The 5,820-nt window shown below is 46.8% G+C and overlaps 1 long non-coding RNA gene across 1 annotated transcript; it reads left to right on the top strand.

The window, feature by feature from the left end:
* Window positions 1–1,625: 1,625 nt before the first annotated feature.
* LOC310680463 lies at window positions 1,626–5,027 on the top strand. Its single transcript, XR_014512789.1, has 3 exons — window positions 1,626–1,821; window positions 4,686–4,787; window positions 4,885–5,027. It is a non-coding gene; the product is annotated as an uncharacterized lncRNA (long non-coding RNA).
* The last annotated feature ends 793 nt before the right edge of the window (window positions 5,028–5,820 follow it).

The raw sequence follows: 5,820 nt of genomic DNA, 5'->3' as shown, positions 1-5,820 counted from the left end.
TCTCCAAGGAACTCAGAACAGAAGTAGCATTTGACCAGCCAAACTTGCCGTTATATGAGCCGGTATGCGGTACAAAAATAATGGTCTTTCCACCCCCCAGCCTTCTCTTAAGCAACTCTCCTTTCAAGTGCAAAACCTTTACAGGTTTATAAATTAATCAGTATCGTGTATTGGCAGGCAGTGCTTAGGGCCAAAACTGAAAACAATGCAGATGAAAGGCTTATTATGCAACCGTGAATTCCGAGACAAATTATGTTCCATGAGCAGCGTTATTAGGTCCCCCCCCCCCTTCTCTCAGTCATAAGATTCCCCAATGGGCTTTTTAAAAAGAAAAACTAACAAGTGGGAGCTGTGGAAGTTCTGAGTTTGATCAGAGCGGCCAGCTGTGCTAGGGAAGGGAGGTTAATTCTCTCTGTGTTTGCTTTTTTGCTAAAAGCAAGCATGGGCAGGCAGCTTCCTATGTACTGATGCCCACCTCTTAATTTCAAGCCTTTTGAAACCACCCTCTTCAGTTGAAAAGGCTCTTGAAAGTGGCTTACCTAAGATCCATAAGAAGGCAGGCCCTATTAGGATGCAGATTCGCAATCCAAAAAGCAGGGGAGAAAGGAGGAAAGGGAGGAGAAGGGAAGAGGAAAACAAGCGTCAATTCTTTAAATGAAAATTCTTTTAAAAAGTAATTTACACATTTTTGCATTTAACATGTGTGTTACCTCCTAGAAACTGTGTAAACATTGGAAACTTTGCATTTAACTCATTATCCACACTTACATTTTCTTTGCTAGGCATGGTTCATGTTTTAAAGGTCTGTGTCGGAGCTAAGCACCCCCTCTTTTCTTGTCCCCCACAAAAAACTTGAAACAAATGTCAATCTGCAGAAAACCAGAATTGACATTTGTTCTGACTGAGCATTAAAGAGCATGTTTTCGTGGGGAAAGCTCTGGGATAAAATAAAATAAAACTTGAAACAAATGTCAATCTGCAGAAAACCAGAATTGACATTGAGCATTAAAGAGCATGTTTTCGTGGGGAAAGCTCTGGGATAAAATAAAATGCTCTGACACAAAAGTTTTAAGCATGGACCTGTGCCTGGAAAAAGCAAGGCCACAGGTAAGTGTGGCTAAGCCCCCAGACCATTGGTCCATCCATCTCCCTCAGAACTGTCTGCTTTGTGCAGCAGAAGCTCTCCAGGATTTCAGACAGTGCTCTCTCTTCCAGCCCTTCCAGAAAATCCCAGGCATTGAACCTGGGCCCTTCTGCGTGCAAGGCAGCTGCTGCTGTCACTGGGCCACAACCCTTCCCCCTAAATTATGCTAGCAGATAGATCTGGATGAGATGCCCACGAGCTCCCTAATCTGATAGCTTCCAGCCCTTGTGCCCCTAGGGGCACTAGAGGCTCCCACCTACCGCAGCACGCGGAAGAACAGCGAAAGCAGCTCTTCGCCCATTCTTCCCCAAGGAACCCGAAAATCCTTTGCTTATATACGGACAGACCCCAGTTGCCTCGCTCGTTTTGTAATCTGCCGCCACCTGCTGGCCAGGTTCATCACCTGCACCTCAGGAAGGTGCTCTGGACGAGGGAGGTTTGAGGAGGGGGGTGTGTGTGTGCGCGCGCTTGCTTGGCATTGTATTTCCATTGCATGCTCGCGGCTTCATCATGACCCCCCCCCCCCCCGGGGAGGGTGGTGGAGGGCAAGGGCAAGGCATCTATGCCCACTTCATTCATCGGGACCTGGAATCAGCTTGATCGTCGCAGATCACAGCCTCTTGCAGCGTCGGGTTGGTGCAGGTGTCTGGACGCAAATATCTCTCTCCCACGCCAAGGTCTCCCAACCCAGCGTGGGCGGAGCCTGGATTTTTTCTTGGGGGGGGGGGCGGCAGGACTTTTGTTGGGAGGGGGGGGGGGACCCAGAATGGACGTGATTGTTCAGTTAGTTAAGTATTTCTATTGCCTTACTTGATCTGCCCCCCTCCCCGGCTGCGCCCCTGCACCCCGGCGCACAGATTCTCCCCCAGATGATTCAGAGAGCGACAGGAAGGCGGGAGGGGTGCTTTCCAGACGGGAGTATTTGTGTTTGATCAGCGTCTCGGTTGTGCCCTTTTGGTAAACGGAGAAGAAAGAAGTGAGAGGCGTTTGGTTCCTTTTTCTAGATAACTCTTTTCTCCGGGGCCTTTCCGTACGAAAAACCAAGCAAACCAAACCCCGAAGTTTACCCGGTTGTGAATCAGCACCAGGATATTCCTTAGTCTGCAATGGGTAGATGGAGTTGTCCGTGCTTCAGGAGAGCCATATTCATATGCAGTTCCCAGTACTCATACTCGTTAACCCTGCCCTCTCCTCTGTAAAACCTAAACTTGTAAGCTCATCGGGGCAGGGATCTCTCTCTCTGCATATCCCTCAATAGCTTGGGACCAGTTTACTTGAAGGGTCGCTTTACGCCATTTGTGCTCACAGGCACCAACCCTTATGAGTGCCGCATAATGTTCATTCTGCTTTTGCAACAAATCAATGCTTCAGAGTGGCAGCACCTATGCTGTGGAACTCCCTGCCTGTTGACATGAGGCAGGCATCTTTGCTGTATTGTTTTAGCACCTGGTAAAAACTTTTTTGTTTTCTTCTGGCAAGCCTACCCAAGTACAGTGGTACCTCGGGTTACATACGCCTCAGGTTACATATGCTTCAGGTTACAAACTCCACTAACCCAGAAATAGTACCTCAGGTTAAGAACTTTGCTTCAGGATGAGAACAGAAATCGTGCTTTGGCGGCGTGGCAGCAGGAGGAGGCCCCATTAGCTAAAGTGGTACCTCAGGTTAAGAACAGTTTCAGGTTAAGAATGGACCTCCGGAACGAATTAAGTACTTAACCTGAGGTACCACTGTATGCAATTCTAACATGCCATTTTATTACATAGACTGCTGCTTTTATTTATACTTTGATAAAACGTTGTGTCTTCTTTGTTTGTAATCTTTGCTTTTCTTAGTTATATTTTAATAAATGTCTGAGAATCATCAAGCTGGGATCCCAAGGACATCTGCTCCAACCCCCTGCAAGGCGTCCATGACAGATGGCCATCCAACATCTGCTCATAAACCTCCAATGGAGGAGAGTTCACAACCTCCTGAGGGAGACCATTCCACTGTCAAACCGCTCTTGTTGTCAGAAAGTTCTTCCTGATGTTCAGTCGGAATGTCCTTTCTTGTAACTTGAATCCATTGGTTTGAGTCCTACCCTCCAGAGCAAGAGAAAACATGCTTGCTCCATGTGACAGCCCTTGAGATATTTTAATATGGCTATCATCTCTCCTCTCAGTCTCCTCTTTTCCAAGCAAAACATACCCAGCTCCTTCAAGCGTTCCTCATAAGGCTTGGTTTCCAGACCCTTGATCATCTTGGTTGCCCTCCTCTGCACATGTTCCAGCTTGTCAACATCCATCTTAAATTGTGGTCCCCACAATTCAACAAAGTTTTCCAGGTGTGGTCTGACCAAGGCAGAATAGAGTGGGACTATTGCTTTCCTTTGTTTGGACACTATACTACTTTTGATGCAGCCTAGAATAGCATTAGCTTTTATTTGCTTCTGCAACCCACTGTTGCCTCATATTAAGCTTCTGGTCCTCCAAGACCCCTAGATCCTTTTCACATGTACTGCTAGTAAGCCAGGTGTCCCCCATTCTACACTTGTGTATCTGGTTCTTCCTGCCTAAGTGCAGAACCTTACATTTGTCCTTACTGAAATCCATGTTGTCAGTTTGTGCCCAGTTCTCCAATCTGTTAAGGTCATTTTGAATCTCGATTCTATGATCTGCCTCAGGTGGCAGATGCTGTTCTTGAGCCCCCTAGCCACTCCCCTCAGTGGCAGATCAAAGCTATGTGAACTAAGGCCGGTCATGCATCCCCTAAACCAGGCGCAGGGAACCTTGGGCTCTCCAGATGTTGCTGAACCACAGCTCCAATCTGCCGCAGTGTCACAGCAAGCAAGGCCAGGGACTATCTTTTAAAAAATCAGCATTTTAAAAAGCAGAGACATCACCTTGCCAACAAAGGTCCGTATAGTTAAAGCTATGGTTTTCCCAGTAGTGATGTATGGAAGTGAGAGCTGGACCATAAAGAAGGCTGATCGCCAAAGAATTGATGCTTTTGAATTATGGTGCTGGAGGAGACTCTTGAGAGTGCCATGGACTGCAAGAAGATCAAACCTATCCATTCTTAAGGAAATCAGCCCTGAGTGCTCACTGGAAGGACAGATCCTGAAGCTGAGGCTCCAATACTTTGGCCACCTCATGAGAAGAGAAGACTCCCTGGAAAAGACCCTGATGTTGGTAAAGATGGAGGGCACAAGGAGAAGAGGACGAGATGGTTAGACAGTGTTCTTGAAGCTACCAACATGAGTTTAACCAAACTGCGGGAGGCAGTGGAAGACAGGAGTGCCTGGCGTGCTCTGGTCCATGGGGTCACGAAGAGTAGGACACGACTAAATGTCTAAACAACAACAACAAATATCTGGAGGGCCAAAGGTTCCTTACACCTGCCCTAAACTAATCCTGCTGCCAGCATTGGAGCAGGATTCAGCTGCCAGTCCAGTTTTTGTGCACGTCAATTTGTGTGTGTGTCTGTTTGTCCATCTTGTCGTTTGCCCCAGGCAGCGAAATACCTTCAGCCAACCCTGACCTTTCACTGTTATTTTCAGGAGTAGATTGCATGAGCAATGCAAAGAATAACGAGAATGGGAATTCACAGGAACACTGAGTTGTGGGCGGAATAGAAACAGAAGAAGTTTGCGTAGGCAACAGTAAGTAAGCTAAACATGCCGTGCTCTCACTTCTCTAAAATCACCCCACTGCCCTCCTGGAAAATTTAATACTCTTCTCCTTCCCCGAAAATGTCAGATTTTACTACAATCTACAAGTCGGAATACAGGAAGCTGCCTTTTGCCAACTCAGATCATTTGGGCATTTAGTGCAGTATTTTTTCTACCATGATGGACAGCAGCATTCCAGGAATTCCAATGAGGGTCTCTTCCAGTCTGACCTGCCGATGCTGAATACAGTGGTGCCTCGCAAGACGAAAAGAATCCGTTCTGCGGGTCTTTTCGTCTTGCGGTTTTTTCGTCTTGCGAAGCAAGCCCATTGACGGAGTAGCGCTATTAGCGCTATTGGCGATTTAAGGGCTAAAAACGGCTTTTTAAGGGGTGGGGATTAGCGGTTTTGCTGCTAAAATGCTTTTAGCAGCTTAGCGATTCAAAATAAGGGGTTTTGGAGCAAAAAAAAAATTCAATTTTTTCCATCATTTTTTGTCTTGCGAAGCAAGCCCATAGGGAAATTCGTCTTGCGAAGCGCCTCTGCAAACGGAAAACCCTTTCGTCTTGCGGGTTTTCCATCTTGCGAGGCATTCGTCTTGCGGGGCACCACTGTATTGAACTTGGAGCTTTTTGCCTGCATAGCAGGCACTCTGCAGTGGAACTACAGGTCTTCCCCACTGGCTCAATGTTATGTTTTGTTTAAAACAGGGATGTGGCCAAAAAAAGAGAGAGAACACGAATCTGCACATCATTTTATATGCTAGCTGATGTGTAATACAGTGGTACCTTGGGTTAAGTACTTAATTCGTTCCGGAGGTCCATTCTTAACCTGAAACTGTTCTTAACCTGAAGCACCACTTTAGCTAATGGGGCCTCCTCCTGCTGCTGCGCCACCGGAGCATGATTTCTGTTCTCATCCTGAAGCAAAGTTCTTAACCTGAAGCACTATTTCTTGGGTTAGCGGAGTCTGTAACCTGAAGTGTATGTAACCTGAAGCGTATGTAACCTGAGGTACCACTGTAAA

Source organism: Podarcis tiliguerta (genome assembly GCF_965153285.1).
Source record: "Podarcis tiliguerta genome assembly, chromosome: 6".
Classification (NCBI taxonomy): domain Eukaryota; kingdom Metazoa; phylum Chordata; class Lepidosauria; order Squamata; family Lacertidae; genus Podarcis; species Podarcis tiliguerta.
Note: the sequence above shows the minus strand (reverse complement) of the source record. Positions and strands in the feature narration are given on the sequence as shown.